This window comes from Balaenoptera acutorostrata, chromosome 13, assembly GCF_949987535.1.
Source record: "Balaenoptera acutorostrata chromosome 13, mBalAcu1.1, whole genome shotgun sequence".
Classification (NCBI taxonomy): Eukaryota; Metazoa; Chordata; class Mammalia; order Artiodactyla; family Balaenopteridae; genus Balaenoptera; species Balaenoptera acutorostrata.
Window position 1 is genome coordinate 58,136,800 of NC_080076.1, and position 13,300 is coordinate 58,150,099.

General features: G+C 40.7%; 1 protein-coding gene across 8 annotated transcripts in view; it reads right to left on the minus strand.

Annotated features, from left to right (window-relative positions):
• Positions 1-13,300, minus strand: part of DLGAP1 (DLG associated protein 1) — an 855,942-nt gene that overhangs the window by 109,247 nt on the left and 733,395 nt on the right. The window lies entirely within an intron of this gene.

Below are 13,300 nucleotides of genomic sequence, written 5' to 3' on the forward strand. Positions count from 1 at the left end.
CCTATGTGATAGCCATGATACCTTAGGCTGAAAAAAAAATGTCTACAGTTTCATTGGGTTGAAATTCTGGTTCTCTTGCAAACAGGAGGAGTCTTAAATGAAAAATGGAAACAAAACCCTTTTTCATTACTGGTAAACCGAACTGCTATCAGCTTGAACACACACTGATTTTAAGATTATGTTCACAAAGAGACAAACTCGCTATCCTTTATAACTTTCTGAAAAAAACTGCTTTTAAGTTACCAGTTGAATTTCATCTTTCCTGTGGAACCAGTAATGTCTGGTCAATGTTTAACAAGGAACTCTCCAGAGGAAAAAGTGTGCCTGTATTATGTGTATATATTATGAGTTTTACTGATATAAATGATGTACACAAACTATACATAATAATAAAATATACCGTCTTCTATATTGCAAGTTCCATATAGCCAATAGATTCTCACAGAATACTTCTGCTGATTTGGGCCAAACTCTTGTATTCATAGCCAGCAAATCAATCATGATTTGACAAAATCATGCACTGAATTTCATCCCAGTTTGCTCTTTTCCCAATAAATTCATTATCATTATATCTTTTATGTGATCTGCTGTTAAACTATTTTTCACTTTTGTATAAATTATTTTCATTAAATTAAAACTCTTTCAACATCAACACTATGTAAATACTCCCACTAAGGCCTATGTCGAGGTACCAGCTTTGATGTCACCGAACGTGGCTTTGGGAAGAGATGGGTGGTAGCAAAACCATCATGTAGTATTTCACCACACACGCACAGGAGACATAAAGAACCCCAAGAGCACGGATAGTAAAATGTAGTCAAACTATTAGGAAGTAAAGAGTTTTAGGTATTTATTACCTTTGTTTTTTAACATAATTATAATTGGAAGTTTGTCTAATTTGATTTGTAATAATGGCTATGTTAAATAATGGACTTAGAAAATTCCTGACAATGTAACAGTTGGCTCTTGCCAGCTGGTATGAACCAGGACTGGCACACCATGGCCATAACTGACGTTCCTTTCTACTCAGGCCCAGAGAAGAAAATCTTGACCTTCCAAATACTTTCTGAGATGTTCACAAAAGGGGTTGTAATTTAACCAAACAAGCCAAATGTGAATAAGCTGAGCATTTACTATTATTTTGCCAGTAATTTCACAACCTCTTAAACCTGTCATATGCAAAAATATACTATACATAGGTCACCTTGGAAATAACAGTTCATTGACCATCAACTAAGAACACAAGCTAAACGGTTTTGGCATTCTTTTGGTCAGGCAACCATGCCAAAAGGTATGAGTCATTGGCTTAGTAAGCAATGATCCTGTCTTTTTTAAACTGTGGAATCTTTATGCAGGAAGCCAGGTCAGAATATTGATTTTTTGTCCAGCCATATTTATTTTTGTGCTCAACTATGGTGTCAGCAACTGTCACTCAGATGAAAGGACAACAGTGCGATCTAATCAGTGTGTAGAAACAGGCTTGATGCAAGTAAAGCAAGAAAGTCTAAAGAATTTCTTATGGGAGATGTGGGTGGTGGTGGATGGGAGCCCAGGAATGCATTTATAGAGTAAGGGATAAAAAGGTCCATTAAAAAACAAAATTCGGACTTTAGAACTCTAATTGTAAACATTATTTTAACAAAAACATTAGTGATTTGTTACTCCATATGTACTTCTCTTATTTTTTTGAACCCCAAATCAAGCTTTTCCCCATAGCAGGATAGGCTTTTATATTGTAAGGTTAACTATGTTATAGTGAAAATCTAGAATTGGCTAAATCTGGTTAGGTAGCTAATATTAACATCATACAAAAATTTATAGAATGAGAAGATATTTCCTTTATCTTAAAATAGAAATATTAAAAAAATATGAATATTTAAGAAATGATTGATGTTGGTGCTGAAAAGCTACATGTAGCACTGCTGACTAATAGGACACACAGTAGACATTAGCTGGTGACTGGCTGACATTGACATTGCCTGGAATTCAGGGTGAGCCAGAACACATACATATATGTATATATACACACAGTGGAGCCTACCCATCCCCTCTCCCCCATTTAAATCTTCATAGTCTACCGAAATGTTTTTTCCACCTAATGACTCACCTCAGTTGATCTAAAGTAATTCTTAGGAGAAAGGGTCAGGTTAAAATAATTCATGCTAAAGTGTGAATGACTAGGGCTCACTAAAACCCTGCAATGACATCTCATTGTTGTTAAAATACGCATCAAATTTTTAACCCTGGCCGTTGAGGCCCTATGTGATGTATTCCTGCTTATTTTCTTATTTCTTCTACTTCATTTCAGGTGACTTTCTCCCTCACTCAAATGCTTTAGCCACTTGGTTTTCTCTCTGTACTTTGCAGTGCTAATTCCTTTTTGTCCCCCCTCCACCCCTACTTGCTGCTCCCTCCGGCCTGAATGCTCTCCCCCAAACTGCTGGATCTTCCCACAGCTAGCTCTTTCTCTTCATTCAGCTTTTACTTCAAATGTCACTTTCTCGAAGAATCCTTCCTTGATTACTGTATTTAGAGCAGTCTCAGTAAGAATTCTCTGGCCCATCTCTTTCTTTTATTTATTTTTTATAGCAGTTATCACTACTTAAAAATTATCTCATTGATTTATTATTTGGTTCTTTGTTTTGGGCTGTTCTTCCTCATTAGAACGAAAGCAGAATGAGAACAGGAACCTGGTCTTTCTTGCTTGCTGCTGTAACTCCCTTGACCAGAACAGTGCCTGGCATACAGTACATACGTAATCAATATTTATCAAACGAATAAGTGATATTTCCCAAGTGTTTCCAGGTGTCTTAAAAGGAAATCTGATCAATCCCAGCAAGTGTAATTCAAACATGTTATCTTAATTGTGGATATCATTGAGCAGAATCCTAGATTTTATTCTGTTGACCACTGACTATTTCTATTCAGAGGCTGGTCTTCATGGAGATTAGTGAACAGTGATGTGTGGAGTTAATATATATAAATTACAGTAGAGATTAGGTTTCAGGATTATAATGTAAAAAGTCCCCAAGAAGTAAGTTTGGCAATATTAGGTTTAGGGTTACGGTTAGGGTTAGGTTTAGGGTTAGGGTTAGGGTTAGGTTTAGGGTTAGGGTTAGGGCTATTGTTAGGGTTAGGGTTGGAAGCAAGATTATGCCCTAAGTGGACTTCAAGGAGTATTAGCTAATTGATTTTATATCCAAATATCTCTAGAATCTGCAGTTTTCTTGCCTCTACTGTCATTACCCCAGGCCAAATTGCCATAGTAATGTTCACAGGAATCTGTATGATAAGATATGGATTTGAGGAACTAAGAAAGAGCCATTCTGTTTTTAATAACCTTCTTCCAATGCATTCTTTTTTTTGGCCGTGCCTTGTGGCATGTGGGATCTCAGTTCCCCCGAACAGGGCTTGAACCCTGTGCCCCCTGCATTGGAAGCACAGAGTCTTAACCACTGGACCATCAAGGAAGTCCCCCAGTGCATTCTTATACTGCAGCTGGAGTGATCTTTTCAAAAGGCAAGTCCAATTATGTGATATCCTCTCCCTTTTAAAATTCTTAAATGGCTTTTCATTACTTTTAAGATAAAAGCCTTTATTCAAAAACCTTAACATGACTTGCAAAGCCCTACATGATGTCACCCATAGTGGAATAAAAATGGTCACAAATTCTTCCATACACCTCCCATAGAGAGATGTGGGCTATGTCCCCTCTTCTTGAATCAGGGCCAGCTCTGAGACTGCTTTGACCATTAAAGTACACTGGAAGTCATGCTCTCCCAATGTCTGTGCCCAGGCTTTATGAAACAGGCAGCCTCTTTTTTCTGTCTCTGGAAACCCTGACATACCAGGTTGGAAGTCCTAAGACTGCTGTGATGGAGAGACCAGGTTTAGACATTCTGACAAACAACATCAGCTGAGGGAAGAAGCTAGAAGGCCTTGAGGAGACTGCTGGTGAAAGCTAGGAGGACAGGGAAAAATTGCCACTGTCCTCCCAAACTGCAAGACTAGAGAAAAGGCAACTCTTCTGATGTAGAGACAGGACGCTTGGCAATGTTGTCACCTGTAGTAACATGGAAAATAAAAAAATACCTGATGAATTCATAGATTTTAGTAAGGAGATTTGCAGGTAGAATGCTTAAAGTGCCAGTTGGTTCTTTAAAAAAAGTTGCATATGATAATGTATAAAGAAAGATGAGTTAAAGAAAGGAACTGTTCAATTTTCAAGCAAAATTTAGAAGAAATATATAGAGCTAGTACTTGTTGGTTTAAAAAAAGATAAAACAGTTTCACATTCCTAGTTTTTTCAAAGGCAAGAGGCTCTCAACTTAGAAATTGACTGATGGTGGAGATCATCTCAAGGGTGTGGCCATAAGACCCTTTTTTACGCCTTCAGAAAGACTTAAGTGTGCCTCAAGCTTCTAAAAGAGACAAAAATTCTTCTAAGAATCCTAAGGGTGTTTTCCCACGGCACCCTGACTCTGAGCCCAGGCCAAAGAAGGGATTGTCTTGAGGAGAATTGTGGATGTGTGTTTTGTCTAACAGAGCGAAGTCTAATAAGATTCATAGGAGGCCCACAAAGATTTCAAGAGGAGTGTATTAGTGTACACATTATCAGCTTGGATAAAAATGGGCAGAGGTAGCTCAAAGTGGAAGAGTCTTTAAAACCCCCAAACGTCTATGGGCAGGAAATAGACTGAGAAGATTATTCAGTGACAAATGCCATTTCTTATGTACTAAGGACTAAATTGTGTTCCCCTCGCCTCTTCCCCAAATTCATACGTTGACGACGCCCTAACTAACCCCTAATGTGATGGCATTTGGAGATAGGGCCTTTGGCAGTTACATAGGTCTAGATAAGGTCATGAGGGTGGGGCTCCCATGATGGGATTAGTGCCCTTGAAAGAAGAGGAAGAGAAATATATTGCTCTCCCTCTCCACATGTATGCGCTGAGGAAAGGCCCTGTGAGCACACAGCAAGGTGTCCATTTACAAGACAGGAGGAGAGTCCTCACCAGATCCTGACCGTGCTGGCACCCTGATTTCAGACTTCCAGGCTTCAGAAGTGTAAGAAATACATATCTGTTGTTTAAGCCATCCAGTCTATGGTATTTTGTTATGGCAGCTCGAGCTAACTAAGACATTATGGAAACAGGATAACTTAGGAGGTATGACCAAGAGTTTTCAGGGTGGCAACCAGAACTGCAGAGAGTCAGGGAGCAGGACTGGGCCCTCCAAGTCGAGGAACTGGCAGTATGTGGATTTCAGAACTGCTACAGGCCAGTGATTGCTCTGTGCCTCCTGTTCCTCCACTCTTTGAATGAGAGTGCTCACTGCCTTGATCTCACCTCTGTATCATCCATATATGCTGGGTTGGTATGTGTGTGTGTATGGTGGGGGGTATTATACTTTTCATTTCAGTTCACAAGTCTTCATAGTGAGAGCAGCTGTACTAGAGAGCTATGTCAAAGATGCCTTATCAGTACATGACCCTTATTTAGATGGTAAGAACCTGGACCTCAAACTTGAACTTAATGCCATAATAAGATGACTTTTCTGGACGGCTTTAGGAGTGAGTACATTTTGCCTACAGGGGAATGTAAATAGTTTGTGTCCATTGGTGAACCATGGCTGACTAAAGATAGCCACAAATTATTTGAAACTGTTCCCATTGAGAACAGTTGTTCCCCTTGACCTGGGTGGGTTCTGTGACTGCTCTAACCAATAGAATATGGTGAAAATGATACTATCTTGGCCCAACCTTAATAGTTCCTGTCTCCCGGGCACTCTCTCTGGGAGCCCTAAGCTACCCTGTAAGACGTCTTAAAGCTGCAGTGCTGGAGGGGCCACTTACAGGTGCTCTGTTCAACGGCCCCAGCTGAGCACACCCCCCCCCCCAACATTGAAACTAAGGTACCATGTGAATAATGCCATCCAGGATCTCTTAGACCAGCCCAACCTCCAGCTGAATATGCAACAGAAGAATCATCCAGGTGAACCCTGTCTAAGTTCATGTCCCATAAGATGGTAGGGTATACGAAAGCAGTTGTTTTTAAGCTCCTTTGCTATGTTTTGGAGTCATATGTTATGTAGCAACAGGTAACTGAACCTGAGCCCAAATTCTCTGACCTTACCTGGCATCTCAGCCCTTAGCAATCGGTACTCCAGTCACACCACCCTTTAGGTCTCTGAATATTAACATGTGCCCTCTGTCACTCTTCCTGATCTTCCAGCTCTAGGCTTGTGAGGATTTTCTCAGGGAAGTTCTCCCTGACCCTCTAAATTAGTTCCTTTGTTACAGTACATTCTCCTGCAAGAACTGTGTTTCTTTCAGAGCAATCATCTCTGTGAGTATTTCATGAATGCCAGCTTCCACTTCTAGATTGTGGGCAAGACACTTTGATCAACGATTTCCAGAATCAAGTAGTGTGTCTGGACATAGTGCTGAATAAATATTTAAGTAGATGAATGGAAATATCTGATGCAGCTGATAAGCACTCCCTCCTCACTGGAGAATCTAATAACTGTGTCATTCTTCTTCTCTCTCACACATTGTGAACTTTTGGATTCAAAGTTGTTGTAACTGAGGAAAGACAATGTGACTTAATATCTGTCTGTGACGGCAGCTCAGCACAACTGAAGTTGCTGAAGTTCCTTTTGGTCACCGCTGTGCAGAGAAGAGGAAGCTGAAAGTTGCATCTGTGTGTGTGTGTGGGCACAGGAGAGAAGAGGAAAAATAACTGTTCGTGTTCTCACATTTATGTCTTTCCTGGAAATTAGGGAGCTCTCCTGAGAATCTAAAGAAAGTTGTGGGTACTCAACTTTCTAAATGATTTCTAAATTTAAGTTTAGAAATAATTTCTTACTAGATTGTGAGTTCTTTTCTGCCCTACCCCTTCATCCAAAACTGTGGCCGGAAAGAACTGCAGGAGGGCTGATGTTTGGGTAGATTCCATACCGTCCATTACCTCTGCTTCCAAGACTATTTTCTTAATATCTAATTTGCAGTCTACTGTTTTTTAAAAAATGTATTTCTGTACTTACTGAGTCTTGTTCATGTGGAAAATAGATGGGTCCACAGGAAACTGTCTTTCTTAAAATTTTTCTGCTGTTTCCTTAAGTCCTTAGTCTGTCGTTTTTGCTGTATGTGAAATAAGGTCCCTATAAATGTCCTTAAAATGTCCATTTCATAATTTTAAAAGGATTTTCCTTTGCCTCGTTATAGTTCTCTTAAAGTAGTCTCCAAATGGGCCTATGTACAATATTAAAATTTTTTTAAAATTATTTTTTGGCCATGCTGCGCGGCTTGCGGTATCTTCTTTCCCCAACCAGGGATTGAACCCGGGTCCAAGGCAGTGAAAACCCGAGTCTTAACCACTGGACCGGCAGGGAATTCCTTACAATATATTTTTTAAGAGGGTTTAGTAGGGCTCCAATCAGAGAAAAGAAGACCTCCACTTATGCATAATATTCATAATATAATTTAAAAGAAAACACTCCCCAAATGGCAGGGTTACTATGTAGACCGACATAACCCATATCCTTTGAGCACGTTCACACACTCTGGGACGTTGTCCATTTCCATGGCTCTGATTTGTCCTCCCTCCCTAAGCACACAATACCGTACTTGTCCCTTTTGAACATGTAACAGATTAAAGAGCCGGGCAGGAGGCAGATGTAGACACACCTTTGATCTCTCATCCTTGGGGGTTAAGGGAGGGCACACACCTGGCGGCTGCTGAGCCGGAAACAAAACACAGGCCCGATTGGAATTACCTTCAAGGGAGCCGCAGCTCCGCCAAAGAGGCAGCTGGATACGCTGCAAGGACGCGGAGGGAGGAGAGCCCACGATGGGCTGAGGACGCAATAGAGTCCCAGCCGTGTGAATTCGGGCTAGCTGGGGGCTGGTTAGATTTCTTAGGCAGAGTATGGGGAAGATCAGGCAGCTGTACTGAGAAAAAATTTGAAGTAATTCTTTTGCGAATAATATTGCAAAACGTTCAGCTGTGCGCAAATGCTGAAAGGCAATTTTGATGGCAATTCGGGAAAGCTTTCGAAGAAACGATTTTTAAAAGTTTTTTTTTCCCTTAGCGAAACTCTCTTTTTATTAAGGATTTCACCTTTGCACCAGGATGCTTTAAAAGTTCGTAGTCAAAACAAGATCTGGAGCGTTTCCTGTGATTTTTGGTGAAACCGCATCGCCCCCTGGTGCTTGTGTGCTGTTTTACAACATCACATGGAAAGCCCGGAGAATGCCCATCAAGCTGTGCAAAGATGCTGCTTCCAGTCTTATCTGGGGTCACAGAATATAGACATGGTTTGACAAAACATGGAATGAAATTTAAAAATTCAGATTCTTTTCTTCTCCACCTTCTGCGGAATCTTCGAGACTTCCAAATAGCTTTTAAAAGAAATTGATCAGATTCTAATCTGCCAGTTTTTTTGTAAGTGGTCATGTGAGTAGCTGCTGCACACTTACCCATTTTTCAGAACCAACTCAAATATCTCCTGTGTTGTAAAACCTTTTCTGACATCTCCTCTGCATTTTGTACACACCCAAACTATCCTGCCTCTCTCTGCCTTCACGCTTCTCTCTCTGATGGAAACTTGAAAGCGAGGATTATACCTGATTTATATTTGTATCCCCCGTGACTAGCACAGTGCACAGTGCCTGGCAGAGGGTATGTGTACAATGAAAATTTGTTGTTTGTTGGTTGCATGTAACAATGCCGTTCACAAAAGGATCAAATACACTTCCTAATCAACAGCAGCTGAAAGTCAATGTGGCCACAGAATTGGAGGCAGGAGAACATGGTCCTTGGATGGGACTTAGGGGGGTCCTGAAGCCCCCTGAAACTGTGCAGGCACCATGTCCAATTATGGAGGAGAATGGATAGAATAATCTAAAATTAGAATATATCTACCTCTAACAATCTAGAAATCTATACAATGCTTCAAACTTCTGTTTCCTCCCCCAGTGAACCTCTACTCTAAAAAGATCATGAGTATATTCATTATCACCAATTCAATCACATATTTCTTTAGGGCAGACATTTCTGGGAGTAAGTGTAAAGCTTCTGAATGATACTATTGAAGATACTGGGGCATGTTGACTGAGTCCATCGCTCCTGAGCTGAGTGATAATGAGAGGGAAACATTGGGGTCTAGGGCAGGTTATGAGTATCGAGAGGCACTCTGCAAAGGAACAGAAACTGTGAATCAAGGGTACCTATACCTATGTATAATGTGTATGGTGTTATTCTGCCTTAGATATCATCTTAGGGCAGAGAAATGACCAGATCTGAAGAATCTATTACACTAGGATGGGTCGAGAGAGTGATATTATTAGCAAGACTGCTTTTTAGGTTATAATATTGTCACATTAATACTATCCATAAAAGCTCCTTGAAGTCACTTATTATGCTTGTATTTAGTTAAAATAAAAAATTTCAAGGAAGCCCTCACAGTAGAGGCACGATTCATGGTTGTTAAGAGCTTGAATTTTTTTTTTTAAATTATCACATGCTAGTGACTTTATTATTATTATTATTATTATTTGGCCGCACTACGCAGCTTGTGGGGATCTTCGTTCCCTGAACAGGGATTGAACCCAGCCCCCCAGTGCAGAGTCCTAACCACTGGACCACCAAGGAATTTCTAAGAGCTTCAATTTTGGAGTCAAACTGAGCAGATACAAATATAGACTGCATCACTGACCAGCCATTTGACCCTTGGAAAGGTCATTAAACTTTTCTGTGTCTCAGTTTCCTCAACGGTCAAAACGAGGATGCCACTAATAGCATAGACTGTCTGGTGTTGGTAAATGTCTGTGGTGTTTGTTGGTGAGAAGGACCACGTGAGTTTCCCACTATGATCGACTAAGGGGAGATAAAAAAAATTCTGTACTCTTGAAAAAGTCCATTCTATGAGACATCATTAAAATCCCAAAATACAGAGGAATGTTCTAGGTAGTGAGGCTTCTCCAGTGCTGGTCTTGACCCTGAGGATGGCCTCAGTGCAAACCTGGACTTTAGCACATCTCTGACACTTCTAGACCAGCGTGACTGGGCCTCTGGAGTATGTTGGGACTCGAGATTGTCCATTCTCGCCTCATTCCAGTACAGAGCTCTGCCCTCAGGGCTAGCTCAGAGCCCAAATGGCTGCTAGCAGTGGGGGTCAAGGGCAGTGTTCTTTGGCCCTGGTTCTTTCCAAAGGCATCCAGAATATGCTGCTGTGGTGTAAAATTATTTTGAGCTGATGACATTTGAGAATGGGTTTCTTTTTTTGAACTCTCTTATCTGCTTAAAAGTAGAGCCAGCTCCGTTGTCATAAATTCACTCTCCAGGAGTTCCTGCAACCAGGTAAGACTGATTCACCACCAAAGAGAAATGTCACCATGTTTAAGCAGATATTGTCATAAAACTATCATATCTCTTATCTATCCTCCCCAGGGCCCATTTATCTTTCCTGAGTCATTGGTTACGTGCTTTTTCCTCCCCTTCCCCTAGTAAGAGGGTATATAAGCCTCAAATTCTAACTACCTCCTTGAGTTATATTTTTCTATGAAATCCTATACGTACCTGAATTAAACTCTGTGTTTTCTCTGGCTAATCTGTCTTTTGTCAGTTTAATTTGCAGGCCCCCAAGGAAAGAATATAAGAGGGTAGAGGGAAAATATTTCCTCCCCAACACATTCTTATATGGCTTTGGCCAAATATTGGACTCTGCTCCGCTAAATATCTACTCAGATCCTCAGAGCTAGCTTGGCACCTTTCATCAGGATATTCTCAGTTTAAGGAGCTGTCCACCATAAATGAGACACAGAATGCCCCATGATGTGTTATTACGCAAATAGTACACATCAAATATTACACATGTAATATTTGATGTGTTAATATTTATAAAGCCTCTTTGAACAACAGCTGACAAATGCAAGTGCTAGGTAACGGTTAAGGAAAAATAAATATTCACTAGATTGTACAATCCCAGTCTTTAAGACAAAGCAAGGCAGACTAATTCTAGTGTTCCAAGCCTTCTAGATATTTTTTTTCATTTTGCGCTGCATCTTTATAATCTCCCACATATGATGATGTAAAAAAGTGAATACTGTTAAGAAAGCTAAAACTTGTTTTTTTTAAAAAATAAATTTACTTATTTATTTTTCTCTGCCTTGGGTCTTCGTTGCTGTGCGTGGGCTTTCTCTAGTTGCGGAGAGCGGGGGCTGCTCTCTGTTTCAGTGTGAGGGCTTCTCATTGCAGTGGCTTCTTGTGTTGTGGAGCATGGGCTTTAGGTGTACGGGCTTCAGTAGTTGTGGCATGCGGGCTCAGTAGTTGTGGCTCGCGGGCTGTATAGCGCAGGCTCAGTAGTTGTGGTGCACGGGCTAAGTTGCTCTGCGGCATGTGGGATCTTCCCGGACCAGGGCTCAAACCCATGTCCCCTGCATTGGCAGGCTGATTCTTAACCACTGTGCCGCCAGGGAAATCCAAGAAAGCTAAAACTTTTTAATTGTTGGAATAAGATAGTCAAAGTGAGCTCATTTTAGCTAACTTCTGCCTTTTGAAGTCTAACTGAGAGTGTCATTTTTAAACGTGTGCAAGGCATATTCAGACATACAAAATGGACTGGGGGGATGACTGGAGAGATAAATGGTGGTAATAACCACTAAATATGGTGCAAAATTATGCGTCCTGGGGGAGCCTGGAAATGTACGTTCTTTTTCAAGAGGAGATGAGACAGAAAATTGGGCCTCTAATGTGATTTCTAAAGGCGTATGATCATCAGTGAGCTAAATGGGGCTTCCAGGGAATTCCACTGCATTCCAGGCAAACCTGGCAACTGATAGCTTCCTGGACAGCTGTTTCTCCCATCTATTCCCCAAATTCTTTTTTGTTAGTTGTCAGCTAAATCTTTATGTGAGTGCAATAGCCACCCTGCAGAAACAAATTTGTCTTAGAGGTTTTCATTTTCATTTGGTAAGTGATGTGCAAAAATTCTGATTGTCATTCTCAAAGCCTACAGTGAAAATGCAAGGGTATGGTTTCTACAAGTGCAATCAAGCATAACATTGTGTTATGTTTAGGAGAAATTTCTAAGTCATTTCTATTTCAATGTCTCCAAATGTATAGAACAATTCTGCTTATATTAACCATATCCTGAAGTTAACAACTGACAACTGTCCGGTAAGCGAAATGGTCCATATTTGGTCTATAAACCATCTAACATTAACTTTTCCGTAACTAAGCACATTGAGATCAAGGTCAGTCTATTAGTTTTATGTTAGGTTTTTTTTTTTTAATGAATTTATTTAGTTATTTATTTTTGGCTGCATTGGGTCTTCGTTGCTGTGTGCGGGCTTTCTCTAGTTGTGGTAAGCAGGGGCTATTCTTCGTTGCAGGCTTCTCATTGCGGTGGCTTCTCTTGTGCAGAGCATGGGCTCTAGGTGCGCGGGCTTCAGTAGTTGTGGTGCACGGGCTTAGTTGCTCCGTGGCATGTGGGATCTTCCCAGACCAGGGCTTGAACCTGTGTCCCCTGCATTGGCAGAAGGATTCCTAACCACTGCACCACCAGGGAAGTCCCATATGTTAGGTTTTTAAATTAAGAAGATCTATGTGTGGTGACGGATATTAACTAGACTTATTGTGGTGATCATTCAGCCATATATACGAGTATTGAATCTTTACGTTGTACACCTGGAACTAACATGTTATATGTCAATTATACCTCAGAAAAGGACATCTGAAAAGGTTAAGCTGCTTGACTCTTGGTTGAAACCGTTTACTAGCCTCCCATTACAAAACTTTCAAAATCCTTCAGATGGTGTATGACATTCTGGGTTATCTGGGTCCTTACTACTTCTTTTTTTAACTTAGACCACTCACATCCCTCCTCCCCTCTCTCCCCACTACTAATCTCTGTGTTCCAGCAATGCTGGCTTTTTTTAGTTAACTTTTTCTTCTCATTCCTGGCCTTTGTCCTTTGCTGTTCCCTCACCTGGAACTCAAGGAAGATTTCCTTGAGGAAGGGGCAATGAACTTTCCCTGACCACACATTTCATAGTTGACCTAGAATCTTAACACCGTTATTTCTCTCTTTTTAGCACCCTATAACCATGGTAAGCAATTATATGCATAAGCATTACAAAAAATCAAAAAATCTCAGATTATCTGCTCCTTAAAGTCAGGGCAGTTCCTGGGTGGGTGTTACTGCTGTGTCCTCAGGAGCAGTCCAGTGCCTGGCACACAGTAGGTGCTCAATAAATACTTGATAAACATGGGAAACAATTCTTTTTTTTTTAAACATC